This window comes from Diceros bicornis, chromosome 20 (assembly GCF_020826845.1).
Source record: "Diceros bicornis minor isolate mBicDic1 chromosome 20, mDicBic1.mat.cur, whole genome shotgun sequence".
NCBI classification, from domain to species: Eukaryota; Metazoa; Chordata; class Mammalia; order Perissodactyla; family Rhinocerotidae; genus Diceros; species Diceros bicornis.
In genome coordinates, this window is record NC_080759.1 from 46,596,440 (window position 1) to 46,613,414 (window position 16,975).

The window sequence follows — 16,975 nt, forward strand, 5'->3', positions numbered from 1 at the left end:
CTTAGGTTTACTCTAATCTAAATAATTTAGCAACCTTGAATAAGACTTTTTTGTAGTCCTCTAATACCCTCATGGGTATATAACTGAGATTCTATTTGAAATTTTGAATTATAGGACAGGGATTCCAGATAAATGAAAACCTGCAAGTCACCTGGAGAATCCATATGTAAGCAGCATTCTAAATCTGTTTTTGGAACTTCCTGAACTCCCTTACTGAAGCATCTGTATCACTCTTCTATAGTTGAAATTATTTGTTCATGTTTTTCCTGGTTCTCATTCTATGAGCTTTCTTAGAGAAGGTCTCTGCATTCTAATACAATGCCGAATACATATTAAATGCTTAGCAAATGTTACGAATGGCTGAATGGATAGCTGAATGGTTAAGTTCCTGCTTGTAAAAGCATTAACCAACTTCTTACAGAACATCTAGGCAACTGATCGTTTTCTGAAAGTGAAAGGAAATACAGATTGCTACTACTGGACTATATGTTAAAACTTTTAAAATTTGAACAGAAATATATTTACCCCTAAATTTGATAGTAGAAATTATTTTATATTTTTATATTTTCACTAAACGATAGTTTCATCAAAAGAAAGTTGCTATAGCAGGCCTAGAATTGTATAATCTGCAAATTCATGCAGTTAATATGTATGTGATAAAACTGTAAAACATACGTGAAATTTTATATCTTTAAATTGAAAAGGAGACTCTAGTTTTCCAAGTAAAAAATGTCTGCTGAATAATGGGTCTTTTTTCTTTCTCTTTTAAATAATTTAAATGTTGAAGCATATTATTTTGTTTTTAAAGAGGAATTTGTTTTGGCTTACACAATAGCTGAAAAATTAAAGTAAGACACCTGCAAAGTTATCCAAATACAGCACATTTTTTTTTTTTTACTAAGAGGTAGCATTACCTTTGTAAAGAGCTAGCATATTGTCTACCAAGCTCTTAAATGCTATCATAGGGAATATAGCACCTACACGTTTTCATTTTCTCATTTAGAAAAAGCCTATATATTGACAGTGAAAATGAATTTTGATCATTAGCGAATCTGTGGCCCCTATCTGGATTGTTCCCTCTGTCATAATCACACATACATAATATATATGGGGACTAGCTAAGGATTTGAAACTTAGTTTCTTATTTCTCTCAATCTCCTCCCACCAGTAACATTTGTACCAAGAACTACATTCCAAATTAGAATTTTAACAAATATTAGAGTAAAAAGTGAGGTATTGCTAATGAAAGATTTAAATTATTCTTTCAGTCAAGTACCATAGAAAATATCACCTGGAAAATGGTTCTATAATTGATGCTTGTAATTTTCAGGTGGCTCATTATGAATTGATTCAAGAACAGTAGCTTAAGTCAAAATATTGTGATGGGGGAGAAATTTGTATTTGCTTTTGTGTTTTTGCCTTGCTATAATTTATCAAGCTATCATTCTTTGTCCAAAAGCAATCGAAGTATATTTTGCTGGCCCTGAATCTTCTTTCTTCAATATGCCCCTCTGCCTATTCTTAAATATTCAGGGAGACAAAAGTGAAACACATTTACTTTTATTTTTATTTAATTTAATTTATTTATTTATTTGTTTGTTTGCTTGTTTGTTTATTTATTTATTTATTTGTTTATTTATTTATTTTTGTGAGGAAGATCAGCCCTGAGCTAACATCTGCCAATCCTCCTCTTTTTTTTTTTTCCTGAGGAAGACTGGCCCTGGGCTAACATCCACGCCAAACTTCCTCTACTTTATATGCGACGCCACCACAGCATGGCTTGACAAGCGGTGCATCAGTGCGCGCCCGGGATCTGAACCAGCAAACCGCGGGCTGCCACAGCGGAGTACACGCACTTAACCGCTTGCGGCACTGGGTCGGCCCTGAAACACATTTTTGATTAATGTTACCTGTGTCAAATATCAGTTTGCAGTAGAATTTTTTTTTTTTTGAGGAAGATTGGCCCTGAGCTAACATCTATTGCCAATCCTCCTCTTTTTCCTTTTTCCCAAAGCTCCAGTACATAGTTGCATATTCTAGTTGCAGGTCCTTCCAGTTCTTCTATGTGGGATGTTCCCTCAGCATGGCTTGATGAGCAGTGAGTAGGTCTGCACCTGGGATCTGAACTGGAGAACCCTGGGCCGCTGAAGCGGAGCGCACGAACTTGATGCCTACACACCACCAGGCCAGCCCCCTGTAGTAGAATTTTTGAATGTTACAGTTGCTTGTAATCATCAGATCCTTTTCTGTGGGATATTGGATCATCATCAGGGTCTTAAAGTTCATGAAAAGGATAGTTAAACTGAGAGATCCCAAACAAAGATATTTTAAATCAAGAGTTGTTGTAACACGAAAGTAACTTAGTAATTCAAGGAACCTTAAAACTATTTTTTTCAGGAGAGGGGAAAGTAGGGGAAGTAGCTCTTCTAGTGGTATTTCAAAAAAAGAGACTTTACTTTTTCCTCTTCCTTTTCTTCTTCCTTTTCCCTTTTTGAACAGTTCATTCCAAAAACTATTAGCCGGTGCATCACCCGGTGGCAGTAAATGGGGAGGACTGGCACTTGCGTGTGACAGTCTGTTAGACGTGAACAGGGAGGATGGGTGTTGGCTTGGGGTATGGATACTTTGCATGAGAATTTACTTCTGTGTTATATTATCAGAGAACAAAACTGTTAATTCACATTATCTATCGATTATTCATCTGCTTTTCTAAATTAAACACATGTAAATTGGTGACTATTCATTGATGAACACGAACATTTTCTTTTTAAAGTTCCCTGCCTCATAATGACATTTTGGTCAATGACAGACCACATATACAACAGTGGTGTGGTGGTCCCATAACATTAGTGCCATATAGCCTAGGTGTGTAGTAGGCTATACCATCTATGTTTATGTAAGTACTACAGGGGAGGAAAAAATTTTCCTCTATCCTTCTAGGTTCTTCTCTCAGGTTAAGAATTAAATTGACATGAGACAGATTAACAGGAGATAAACAAAAGTTTAATAACCTGTATACATGGGAGAAACCTGGGAAAACTGTGTAACTCACCAAAATGGCTGAAACCCTCACCTTCAATACCATCCTCAGCTAAAGACAAAAGAAAGTATGGAGATGGAGAAAGTCAGGGACTTCAAAGGAAAGGAAGACAATTCATAAGTAGGTAAAAAGGAGCAAATGTTGCAAAACAAGTGTTAGTTTGGTCACACGGAAACAGAAGAACAGAGAGAAGCTCAACCAACAGGTTTTTCTAGGTTCCTCCTGGTCTACCCTCTAATTCATGTTATGCTAAGGTGATAGAGTGCTTCTTGAGACAGGTGTTTTTATCTGAACTCTTTTAGGCAGTTAAGGGGGAGGTAACAAGAAAAACTTTCTGAGTCTTTTGTCTGTTAAGAATAATTAGCCTAGGGCCGGGCCAGTAGCACAAGCGGTTAAGTGCGCGTGCTCCGCTGCGGTGGCCCAGGGTTCGCCGGTTCGGATCCCGGGTACGCACCAATGCACTGCTTGGCAAGCCATGCTGTGGTGGCGTCCATATAAAGTAGAGGAAGATGGGCACGGATGTTAGCCCAGGGCCAGTCTTCCTCAGCGAAAATAAGAGGAGGATTGGTAGATGTTAACACAGGGCTGATCTTCCTCACACAAAATAATAATAATAATAATTAGCCTAAAATAATCATCATGTTAAAGAGAAATGTGAATTTTGTTCCCCTTCAGTATACTCTATGATGTTTGCACAGTGACAAAATCGCCTAACAACACATTTCTCAGGACATATCCCCGTGGTTAAGTGATTCTTGACTGTATTCTAAATAATGAGGAAGCTGCATAAGCCAAATAGATAATATAAATAATATTTGCTATAGGAGTCAAATTTTTGGGAACTATTTAGTCTCTAAAAAGTGACCAGGATAAAGTGATTGGTCACTTTTTCTTTTTTTGCTGGCAAATTAAATGACTCTTGATTGAGATTGCTCATTTACCCATAAAATTTGTGTGAATTTAAGATCCTGGTAGGAAGTGTAAAGTGGCAAATTATATAGACTGAACGTTCTCACAGAGTCAAGTTTTATTTAATTTAAGCAATTACAAATTAAATTATATCATAAAAGTCCTCAGTGTGCAGAAGTACAACACCAAAATGACATCTTCTCTTCACTTGGTTAACATCTTCACAGCACTCGTATCATAATGTTTTAACTTAAAGCTTCTATTTTTGTAAGTCAATGCATTTTTTAAACTGGGGAGATAAAAATCATGTTACTCTACATGTTATATTTTCTTCGTTTGTGTTTTCCAAAACCAAAGATGAGTACATTCCAGTTTTCTGTACGGTTTAGATTTTAAACCAAATTATAATTATAGGCACTCCAAATTTATTTCACTGTCTTGATTTTCATTATAATAGTAGTTTATGACCAGTAAAATAATTCGTAGAATAGCAATATTATATGATTGTCATAATGGTAATAATTACAACTATAGCAAAACTACAACGACTAAAATATTACCTATCTAAATTTAAATAAATAATTTGTGAGTAACCAACTAACTGTTAGTATGGTAATATATAAACATGCAAGCATGATACTTTTTCTTGAGTTTGACCTGATAATCAACATAAGAAGCCCAAGAAAGCCCAATTTAAAAAAAAAAAGTTAATTATCATTTCAAATGTAATTAATGGTGATTGACCAAGCAAAGAGATAGGGAGGAAATAATGAGTAGTTAGTGGTCACTCATCCCATGTGTATTTAATAGGGAACCGCAGGGAAGATAACTGAACTCTTTCCCATTCTTTTTTCCTTTTGTATTCCACAAATTTTTGGCCATATGCAGTCTTTGAAATAAACAGTTTAATTTTTTTTTTATTGTTGTTTGAAGTTGTTTAACCCATAGCAATTCATTTTCAGTATGTACGCATTGAACATGTATTAACAAATATACAAAACAAATACATAATTTAAGAGTCTTAAAAATTCTATTTATCTAAAAAAATTTCAGTCCAAAATCAAGCATTGATTTCACCACTAAATCCAAACAAAGAAAAATAAAGAGAATAAAATATAACCTCTCATGAAGACTATTTGTTAGCCACCAGAAGATATGCTATATCATAAGAATACAAGCTAATATTGTTATAATTCCTGTTAGCAGGGGCTGGCACAATGGTGTAGCAGTTAAGTGCGCACACTCTGCTTCGGCGGCCTGGAGTTCGCAGCTTCGGGTCCTGGGCGTGAACCAAGGCACCGCTTGTCAAGCCATTCTGTGGTGGCGTCCCATATAAAATAGAGGAAGATGGGCACGGATGCTAGCCCAGGGCCAAATCTTCCTCAGCAAAAAGAGGAGGACTGGCATCAGATGTTAGCTCAGGGCTAATCTTCCTCACAAAAGAAAAAATATATATATAATACCTGTTACTAATCTGGAAAAAATATATGATAAAATAATAACATTTATAGTGTGCTTACTATTTTTTTAAAGGTTTTCTTTGTTTTTATAATTTTATTTATTTTTTCCCCCAAAGCCCCAGTAGATAGTTGTATGTCATAGTTGCACATCCTTCTAGTTGCTGTATGTGGTACGCCGTCTCAGCATGGCTGGAGAAGCGGTGCTTCAGTGTACGCCCGGGATCCGAACCCAGGCCCACCAGCAGCAGAGCGCGCAGACTTAGCCGCTAAGCCACGGGGCCGGCCCTAGTGTGCTTACTATTTGACAGAAATTATTTTAAGAGCTCCACACACATTACTTTATTAAATTATAACAAGAAACATCAACTCCACTTTATATACAGGAAACTTAGTAATGGAGAGGTTACATAATTTATCCAAGATCATGAAAATAGGAAGTATTTTTTTTTCCTTGCTGGGTAAGATTAGCCTTGAGCTAACATCTGTTACCAATCTTCCTCTCTCTCTTTTTTTTTCCCTCCTTAAAGCCCCAGTACATAGTTGTGTATTCTAGTTGTGAGACCTTCTAGTTCTTCTGTGTGAGCTGCTGCCACAGCATGGCAACTGACAGGTGAGTGGTGTGGTTATGCGCCCAGGAACCAAACCCAGGCCGCTGAAGCAAAAAGCACCAAACTTTAACCACTAGGCCATCAGGGCTGGCTCAGGAAATATTTGATGAAGAAGATGAGTGGAGGCATTCCTACGTTAGACCCCAACCTCTTGAAACACTTTCCTATCCTGCTTTTCATCAACACCAACTAGGATTTTTGTTACTATAAAACATAGTTAATCAAGTAACATTTTATAAGAAAATCCATGGATCACTTCTAACGTATTACTTTTAATAATGAATAATTTTATTAAATATAGCTTTAAAATATCCAATTACATAATAAATATAGTTAAGAATGAAAATTCTTAGTTAAAAAAAGTAATATTCTTTAATTAAAACGAAGACTCAATAAATGATTTAATTTTTTTAAAAAAAAAGTATATTTAGACTTTCAGTTACAGTTCTACATGTAAGGAGCTTAGAAGTCGCCACTCCATCCTAACAGCAAGTAAAAGTCTGAACTGACTGAAAAACCAACAACTCTTCTTGGATCCATAAGAATGGGAATGACAAATGGGGCAAACCGCTGCTGCCAAGATTGGAGAGACACAGCTTACCAGAGCAGACTCACAACGAGCAGCAACTGACTCTGGAGCCAGCACCTCGGTAGGAAAACTTGAACTGTAATTGACAAATCGCTGGAGGCTCAGCATAGGGAACTATGAGAGAGAAATCTCCAGGGGGACCAGTGATAGGAAAGGCCCCACAATATTGTGAGATATACCTCGAGGAGTTCCGTAAGGCTCCCATAGTAAATATCAAAGCAAAATCCCCTCTGGTGTCTTGCAGGGGGAGGGGAAAAGGAACAATTTTGAAAAACATGTTTCCCCCACTATTCAAAGTAGAGCATGCCTATGAAACCTTTATAAGCCAAGATGGCATAAAGTGAAGAAGCAATTACCATTAATTTATATTGAAAAATTTTTGAGCATTCCCAGACCCAAAAAATAACCTATGAAATCATAGCAAATAATACATAAAACCTAAAATAACATGAACATATAGTAAAAGCAGGAATGATATGATAAACACACAGCCTTTATAAAGTAGAAATAACACATGTACAGTGTAGTTTCACTTAGCAGAATCAAGAAGACAGTGAGCACATTAGAAAGTTGAGAGGTGATGGTGATGATGATGTTGTGTTAGGCTGAGTCATCGGAGGTTGGAGTGGTGGACACCGGGCTAAGGGAGAGAAAGAAAGAGGGTCATCTGTGAACATCTCACAGTCATCTGAATCCATCAGGGCAGGCAGGTCACTAATGTCTACACCTTTTTATATGTCTGCCTGTCTTGATGTCGAAGATTGAGGGTAGTTGTCTGCTGTGGCTGATGTGCAAAGATTGAAATATGACAGTAGGCTTGACTGCTTAGCCTCTATAAGGACTCACTGCAAAACAAATGCTGAACACTATTTTCACTTTTCACCTTTTTTTGTAAAAGCAAAAATCCTCTTCAGATTTCTTGCAGTTAGTGAAAACAGGTACTGATGTAGGTGTCTATAAAAGTGAAGTGGCATAAAGTGAACTTTCATACAGCAGGGGAAATCTGTACATAATAGCACTTTGTCCTTAACAAGGCCTGCCCTCAGGGGAAACTAGCTAACCGGAGGCTAATGTGCTAGGGTATTATCAGAGCCTAATGCACCTAGGGGAGGGAAATACTCAACTCCAGGCACCTCTAATCATCCTTTCCCACCTAAGGGGCAGGGACAGGGGGAAACTGAGAAACATTTATGAATTTCAGAGTCCAGAGGTGTAGGCTTATTAAACAACTGAGACCTAAACACAGGACTATAGAATGATCCCCTCCTCCCACACCTCACCACCACATGACTAAAGGCCTATTTACAGCAGTTTATTTTACCCAGTACATCATATCCAGCTATCAAGGAAAAAATTACAAGGCATAACAAAAGGCAAAAAACACAATTTGAAGAGACAGAGCAAGCATCATTACCAGACATGGCAGAGATGTTGCGTAAAGTAGCCAGCATGCAAAAACAGACAGGCCATATCAGCAGAAAAATAAAAATCCAAAGAAAGAACCAAAAAAGAAATATTAGAAATCACAAACACTGTAACAGAAATGAAGCATGTCTTTGATGGGCTTATTAGTAGACTAGACACAGCTAGGAAGTGAAATTCTGAGCTAGAAGATATATCAATAGAGTCCAAGAAAACCAAAAAAGCAAAGAGAACAGACTGAGAACAATATAACAGAATATCAAAGGACTGTGAAACAACTACAACAGGTGTAAGATATTTGTAATAGGAATACTAGAAGAAGAAAGAGAGAAAGGAACAGAAGTCAAGGTGTTCAGAGGCCAATTTCCAATGTGGGGTGAGTTTTTCCACAGCACCAAGCAATTCTCAGACACCAGCTGGGTGTCCCACAATTCGACTCAATTCTGACACTATGTACCCAGAGATAGCATCAGATTCCACAGGCTAAGGGTTCAGTCTCACAAGACTGCCCTCCTCCTCAGATCCCAATGGCAAATCCAGGTTGTCACATCTTCTTCTGACCAACTGGCTATAGACTGAAGGATACATTGATTCCCTCCTTGGGTTACAGGTTAAGGGCTCAGTCCTACAAGACTGCCCCACACAACACACACACACTTCAGACACCAATGGCAAGTCCAAGCTGTCACCTGTGCTTCTGACCAAATGGCAAAAATCAGAGGTTCCTATGACCCCCTCCTTGTAGTCAATTAATTTGATAGAACTTCCCACAGAAATCAGAGAAACATTTTACTTACTACGTTATTGGTTTATTATAAAAGGATATAACTCAGAAACAGCCAGAGGGAAGAGATTCATAGGTCTCAACCCACTACAGCAGCAATTATAAGTCTAAAATATCATCCAAATATCATCAATTCAATGTTCCAAATTCCAATAAATCTAAATCATTTAAAGCAGATATAGGTGACACTCTGGATATGATACATCCTGGGGCAAAAGACATCTCCACATGTGGCTCTAACAAACTAGAAAATATCTTATTATTTCCCAAAGTGCAATAATGGGTCAAGAATAGGATGGCATTTTATAGACATTTCCATTTCAAAAGGGACAAAATTTAAGAAAGGAAGGGATCACTGCTCCCAAGCAATTTCAAAATCCAGCAGGTTAAATTCTGTTAGTTTTAAAGGTGATAATCTTTTGTTCTCACAAGTTCCTCCCACTGGGCCTGAAGCTTTGTCCTTTGAATCATTCTTCCTTCTTCTTGAAGGGCAGTACATATTTTCAGATGAGCAGCTCTCTCAGCCCGTTTACTACCTATAGAATTTTGAAAGTCTGACATCTTTCTCTCTTTTTTTCCTGTCTCTGTCCCTTTCAGTCCAAGTTGGTGGTGTTTCTTCTGATACAGCATTCACAAAAATCCGGTGGGTCTCTTGTGTATGTCACAGTGATCCATGTCATTAGACAAGAGAGTCATCCACAGATCTTTCCTGTATAACCTTGTCTCTATTTTTGGCTTCTGCTGAGAGGCTTGAGTGGGTTCATGAGTCAAATGCCTAATCTCTTCAGCACTAGCAAAAATTTGTCCTGACATTCCTTGGTCTTCTCTCCATAGCATGTTTTGCTAACAGTTAATCTCCTAATTTTAGTGTGTTTTATAATCTGCATAGGCTGAGAATTTACATCATCATCAAATTCTGGTTGTTTTTTTGCTAAGCAGCTCTTCATCTCTTTTCTCTCACATTTTAATTTAACCAAGAGAAAACCAGGCCACAGTTTCAACACTTTGCTTAGAAATCTCCTCATTTAAAATCCAAGATCATCACTTACAAGTTCTGCTGTCTCTACCAATATAGAACAGAATTTAGCTAAACTTTTTGCCACTATATATCAAGGATTTGCTTTCCTCTAGTTTCTAAAAACTCTAGTTTCCTCATTTCCTCTGAGTTCTCAGAGTCAGAGCCTCTAACTTTTATATTTCTACCAACATTCTGTTTGTGATGATATACGTATTCTCTAAGATAATATAGACTTCTTATACTTTAATTCTCATTTTCTTACAAGCCCTCAACAACAGTGCCTTTAATATCCATATTTCTAATAGTCTATGTTTAAAATAATCTATGGTTTTTCTACATATCCCTTAAAATTCCTCCAGCTTCTATCTATTATCCAATTCCAAAGCCACTTCCACATTCTTAGGTATTTTTTCACAGAAACACCCACCTCCTGGTACCAAAATCTGTATTAGTTTAAAATGTGCTGCAACAAATTACCCCAAACTTGTTGGCTTGAAACAATGGAAATTTATTATCTCATAGTTCTGGATGTCAGATGTTTAAGATCAGTTTCACTGGATGTCAGCAGGGCCATACTCCATCTGGAGGCTGTTGAGGAAAATAAGTTTCTCACTTCTAGCTTTCGGTGACTGCTGGCATTCCTTGGCTTGTGCTCACATTGCTACAAGCAGCCAACCCACAGAATTATGAGCTCAATAAAATAGCTGTGGCTTTAATTGACTAAGATTTTTGTTATGTTGTTGTTACATGAATTAACCCATTTATTCCATGTTACATATTTTTCAAATAGTGGAGCTTCAATTGTTTATTTTTTTTTAATTACCTTAAGACTTCTAATGGCAGACTTCACTCTTACTGTGAAAATGTCAATGTAACCCCAGGTACCACTGACTACCCATTTTTGTTTAGTCACAGAAGGAGCAAGTGTATGAGGTATGTTGGCTGATTTCAATTGTCTACACCATTTCCTTAAAGGAGGCACTATGTCAGATCCTATATTTACTGATGATTTCAACCTTCTTGTTGTGTTAACCATGCTGCAAAATAACTCAAAGCCTAGAGAGGAAGAGCCAACTTATTAACTTGGGGTGGTTTGTTACACATCAAAAATTAACTGATGGTGGAAATGAATTAGAATTTAGCTATTCTAACCCCAACAGTCATATACTCGAGAAAGGACTTCAACATCGTCTTCTAATGGTGAAAAGTCAACATCAGAAAGTAAATGGAATATTTTTTTAAAGTGTCTATATTTTTTTTTCAGTGAGTAGAAGTAATCAATTTTTCTAACCTTCTATAAATAAAGATTTAGATTTCAACTCAATTAACTCTTTTGGAAATAAGAGGGATTAATTGCCATCTCTCTTTACTACAGAGACTTTGTTATTTAACATGGATGTAAATTAAGAAATATATAAATTTATCATTTTAATTCCAGAAATTTTTAAATTCACTGGGGTCTGATGTTAAAATCTAGTCTTGAGTCACAATCTTAAACTTCTAGTATGCTATTACAGCCTCTATACCTAGGATTTTGCTGTTCACAATAATAAAATTGGACAAAAGCATAACATTTCTATTTTTCATAGAAACGAACTTGTCTCAAAAAAGATTTAAGTTGCAGTTTCCAATGTGAATGTCCACTGAATTGTCAAAGATGGCTTAAGAATTGGCCATTTATTCAAACTATAGAATAGTTTCTTGTTTTTGTGCCTCAAGGCTACTAAAATATATAGTTGTAAAAGGAAATTTTCTCAAACTAAAATGTGGGAACTTCCAATGCAGTATGTCTTTAAAAGATAGATATATTTTGGTTCCGTTTGGAGGAAAGCAACTATTTTCTAAATATTACGTTGAGACTCCATTTCCATGTTGAAAACCTCCCAGGTACTTTTGAAAGGGAGTTTCTTGCTGCTTATGTTATAGCCTAATTCAAAACCTTTTTACCATGAAAAATAGTATACTCTAAGGTAATGGGAAAAAAATCCTTGAATCTCAATGCATTATTCCATTTTTAGCCTAGTAGAACACCTTTCTAAAAGAAATACATTTTCTTTACATTTATTTCTAAACATGTTAGTTACTTGCTTTTCATTTATTTTGCCTCTTTCTGAACTGTCTTCAAACAGCTGATGAAAGTACCTAATTAAGTACAATATCACTCAGGAGGAAATTAGTAAATATCTCCATAAAGCCAAAGTGAACTGAGATGAGTTCAGAAATTATTGATTGTAAGCTGAATTGATCAGTACTTCAGTCATTCTTTGATTGATCTACTCACTGAAAGCAACATTTCAAGTTACTAAAAAATGTCATTAATGTTTGTAACTCTTATAAGTAATTCTCTTTCCCTTTTTTGAAGTTTTCTGTTTTCATGCTCTTGTACACATTCATTTTTGTTTTAATAACATATTTATTGAGATAAAATCCACGTACCACCATACCACCAAGTCATTTTTCTCTTGCTACTTTCAAGGTATTCTCTCTTTGGTTTTTGACAGTTTGTCTATGATGTGTCTAGGTCTGTACCTCTTTTTTTTAAAACAAATTTATTGAGATATGATTCCAAAACTCCAAAAGTTTCCTCCAGTCCTCTTTATTACTATTATTATTATTATTATTTTTACTGAGAACACAATATAAGGTCTACCCTTTTAGAAAATGTTTAAGTATACAATACACTATTATTAACCATTGGTACTATGCTGTACAGTAGATATCAAGATCTGTATCTCTTTGAGATTATCCTCCTTTCAGTCTTTTAAGTTTCTAAGATATTAATGAAAGCTTTTTATTAAAATTGACAAATTTTCAGCCATATTTCTTCAAATATTTTTTTGGCTCCCTTTTCTACTCTCGTTTTGTGAATCCCATTTTGCCTGTATTGGTAAGCTTCATGGTGCCCCACAAGTCTCTGAGGGTTTTGTCTCTTTTCTTTTTATTTATTTATTTATTTATTTTTAATTTTTTGTTTATTGCAGCAACATTGGTTTATAACATTGTATAAATTTCAGGTGTACATCATTATACTTTTATTTCTGCATAGATTACGTCATGTTCACCACCCAAATACTAATTACAACCCATGACCACACACATCTGCCAAATTATCCCTTTTGCCCTCCTCCCTCCCTCTTCCCCTCTGGTAACCACCAATCCAATCTCTGTCTCTGTGTGGGGGCGACGACACACTCGAACGTCTGCCCTACCAACTTTCTATGGTAGTCGCTGTCTCTTTTCTTTATTCTTATTTCTCTCTTTTTCTCTGACTAGATAATCTCAATTGATGTATCTTGTTTGGGGATTCTGTCCACTATTAGTTTAAAATCCAAAATTGAGCCACTCGTGAATTTTTAATTTTAATTATTTTATTTTTAAACTTCAGAATTTCTATTTAATTATTTTTTTAAATAATTTCTATTGCTTTAGTTATATTCTTAATTTAGTGAAACAATGTTCTCATACTTTCCTTTAGTTCTTTAGACATGATTTCCTCTCCTTTTGGAACATACTTATAATAGTATTTTAAAAGTCTTTGTCTCATAATTCCAACGTCAGGACTTCCTCAAGGATAGTTCCTATTGACTGTTTATTCCTATATATAAGCTATACTTTCTTGATTTTTTGTATGTCCTGTAATTTTTTGTTGAAAACTGGACATTTTAAATGCTATAATATAGTAACTCTGGGAATCAGCCCATCTCTTCAGGGTTTGTTTTTGCTGCTGTTATTGTTGATTCTGGTTATTTTTTTAATGACTTTCCTGGGCTAATTCTATATAATCTGTGTTCTTTGTTGTGTGTAGATATTGAAGTCTTTGCTTGATTTAGCTTAGTGTAGAGCTAACATTAAATGCCAGTAACCAATAATTCCCCCAGGAACCACAAAGTCTCCTTTGCTAAGGAGCTCTGTGTGTGTGTTGGGGCACACTCACAACACTCCAGCAGTCATTTTCCAACTTACCTTACCCTTCATTGACTTCTTGTGCAGAGGCTCGAATTCAGCCAGAGGTGAAAAAATAGGGCCCTATCAGGTGTTTCTTGAGCATTTGCAAAGGACTGCACATATGCATGACCTTCTAGAGTCCTAGGAATATATTACAGCTTTTTAAAATCCTCTATTGTCTTTTGATTCCCCTGTTTTTGCTTCTACATTTTCTAATCAGTCTCTTATTACTGATCCAGTTATAAGAGTGATAAGATCCATCACTCCATCCAGGAATGCCACCATGGGAAGCTGCAATGTTAAATAATTGTTGCTGATTTTTTTTTTTTTTTTTTTTTTTGGTCAACTGTTCTGTGGATAACACTGTTCACATAGATTGAGCTTTTAAGATGTACAATGTGATGATTTAATATACATATATATTGTGACATGATTAATACAATCAAATTACTTAACATATCCATCACCTCACATAGTTATCTTTTTTTTAATGTGTGGCAAGAACAATTAAGATATACTGCCTTAGCATACTTCAAGTACAGACATACCTTAGAGATATTGTGGCCTTGGTTCCAGACCACCACAATAAAGCAAACATCACAATAAATCCAGTCATACAAATTTTTTGGTTTCCCAGTGCGTATAAAAGTTATGTTTACACTATAGTATAGTCTATTAAGTGTGCAATAGCATTATGTCTAAAAAAACAATGTACCTACCTTACCAAAATGAGACACAGAATATGACATGAGCAAATGCTTTTGGAAAAATGGTGCCAACAGAATTGATAGATGTAGGGTTGCCACAAACCTTCAATTCATGAAAAACACAGTATCTGTGAAGCCCAATGAAGTGAAGCACAATAAAATGAGGTATATCTGTACATAATATTATTATTAACTATAATCACAGTGCTGTACATTAGATATCCAAAACTTATTCATCTTGTAACTGAAATTTGTACCTTTTGGCCAATATATTCCCATTTCCTCCAACCCTTGGCAACCACCACTCAACTCTCTGCTTCTGTGAATTTGGCTTTTTCAGATTCCACATATAAGTGAGATCACACAGCATTTGTCTTTGTGTCAATAACTTACTTCACTTACCATATTTCCTCTAGGTTCATCCAGGCTGTAGCAAATGACAGGATTTTTTTTCTTTCTCATGGCTGTATATTACATTGTATATATATACAACACATTTTCTTTATTCATTTATTGGTCAATGGACTCAGGTTATTTCCATATCTTGGCTATTGTAAACAATTCTGCAGTGAACATGGAAATGCACATATTTCTTTGAGATTCTGTTTTTATTTCCATTGGATACATACCCAGACGTGGGATTGCTGGATTAGATAGTAGTTCTATTTTTAATTTTTTGAGGAACCTTCATACTGTTTTCCACAGTGACTGTACAAATTTCCATTCCCACCAAGAGTGAACAAGGGCTCCTTTTTCTCCATACCCATGCCGATATTTGTTATCTCTGGTCTTTTTGATAGTAGCCACCCTCACAGATATGAGGTGATACTTCATTGTAGTTTTGATGTGCATTTTCCGAATGATTAGTGATGTTGATAACCTTTTTAAGTATCCGTTGGCTGCTTGTATGTCTTCTTTGGAAAATGTCTATGCAAGATCTTCTCCCATTTTTTTTTCAGGTTATTATATATATATATTGCTATTGAGTTGTATGAGTTCCTTATATATTTTTGAAATTAACTCCTTATCAGATAGATGGTTTGCAAATATTTTCTCTCATTCTGTACGTTGCTTTTTCACTCTGTTGATTGTTTCCTTTGCTGTGTAGATTTTTAGTTTGATGGAGCCCCACTTGTCCATTTTAACTTTTGCTGCCTGTGCTAGTTTTTGTGTATGGTGTAAGATAAGGGTCCACTTTTATTCTCTGGCATGTGGAAAACCAGTTTCCCAATGCCATTGAAGAGACTATCTTGTTTATTCTTGATGCTCTTGTCAAAGATTAGTTGACCGTATATGCTTGGGGGGTTATTTCTGTGTTCACTGTTCTGTTTAATAGGTGTAAGTTTCTATTTTTATGCCAGTACCATTGTCTTCGTCTGCTTGGGGTGCTGCAACAAAATACCACAGACTAGGTGGCTTATAAACAACAGAACTCTGTTTCTCACAGTTGTGGAGGCTAGAAGTCCAACATCAGGGTGCCAGCTAGGTTAGGTGAGGGCCCTCTTCAAGTCGCACACTCCTTGTAACCTCATACTGGGGAAAGAATTAGGGAACTCTGTGGAATCTCTTTTATAGTAACACTATTCCCATATATGAGGGCTATATCCTCATGAGCTAAGTATCTTCCAAAGGCTTCACCTTCTAATACCATTACATTAGGCATTAAGATTCCAACATATGCATTTTGAGGGGACACAGATCTTCAGCTTATAGCAACCATACTGTTTTAATTACTATAGCTTTGCAACATAGTTCAAAATCAGGAAGTATGATGTTTCCAGCTTTGTTCTTCTTTATCAAGATAGTTTTGGGTATTTGGGGTCTTTTGTGATTTCATAAAAATTTTAGGATTGCTTTCTCCATTTCTGTGAAAAATGCCATTGGAATTTTGATAGGGATTTCATTGAATTCGTAGATTGTTTTGATTAGTATGGGTATTTCAACAATATTAATCCTTCCCATCCATGGATATGGGATATCTTTCCATTTATTTGTGTCTTCAACTTCTTTCACCAATATTTTACAGTTTTCAGTGTACAGATTTCACCTCTTTGGTTAAATTATTCCTAGGTATTTTATTCTTTTTGGTGCTATTGTAAATGGGATTGTTTACTTTTTTACTTTTTTAGATACAGCCACACGCTGCAAACAACATTTTGGTCAATGATGAACCACATATGCAAGGGTGGTCCCATAAGATTAGTACCATATAGCCCAGGTGTGTAGTAGGCTATAACTTCTAGTTTTGTGTAAGTACACTCTATAATGTTCACACAATGACAAAATCACCTAACAATGCATTTCTCAGAAGGTATCCCTGTTGTTAAGTGACACTTGACTGAAGTTCATTGTCCGTGTATAGAAACGACTGATTTTGTATATTGATATGTATCCTGCAACTTTAATAAATTCATTGATCAGTTCTAACAGTTTTTTGGTGAAGTCTTCAGAGTTTTCTATATATAATATCATGTCATCTGCAAATAGAGACAA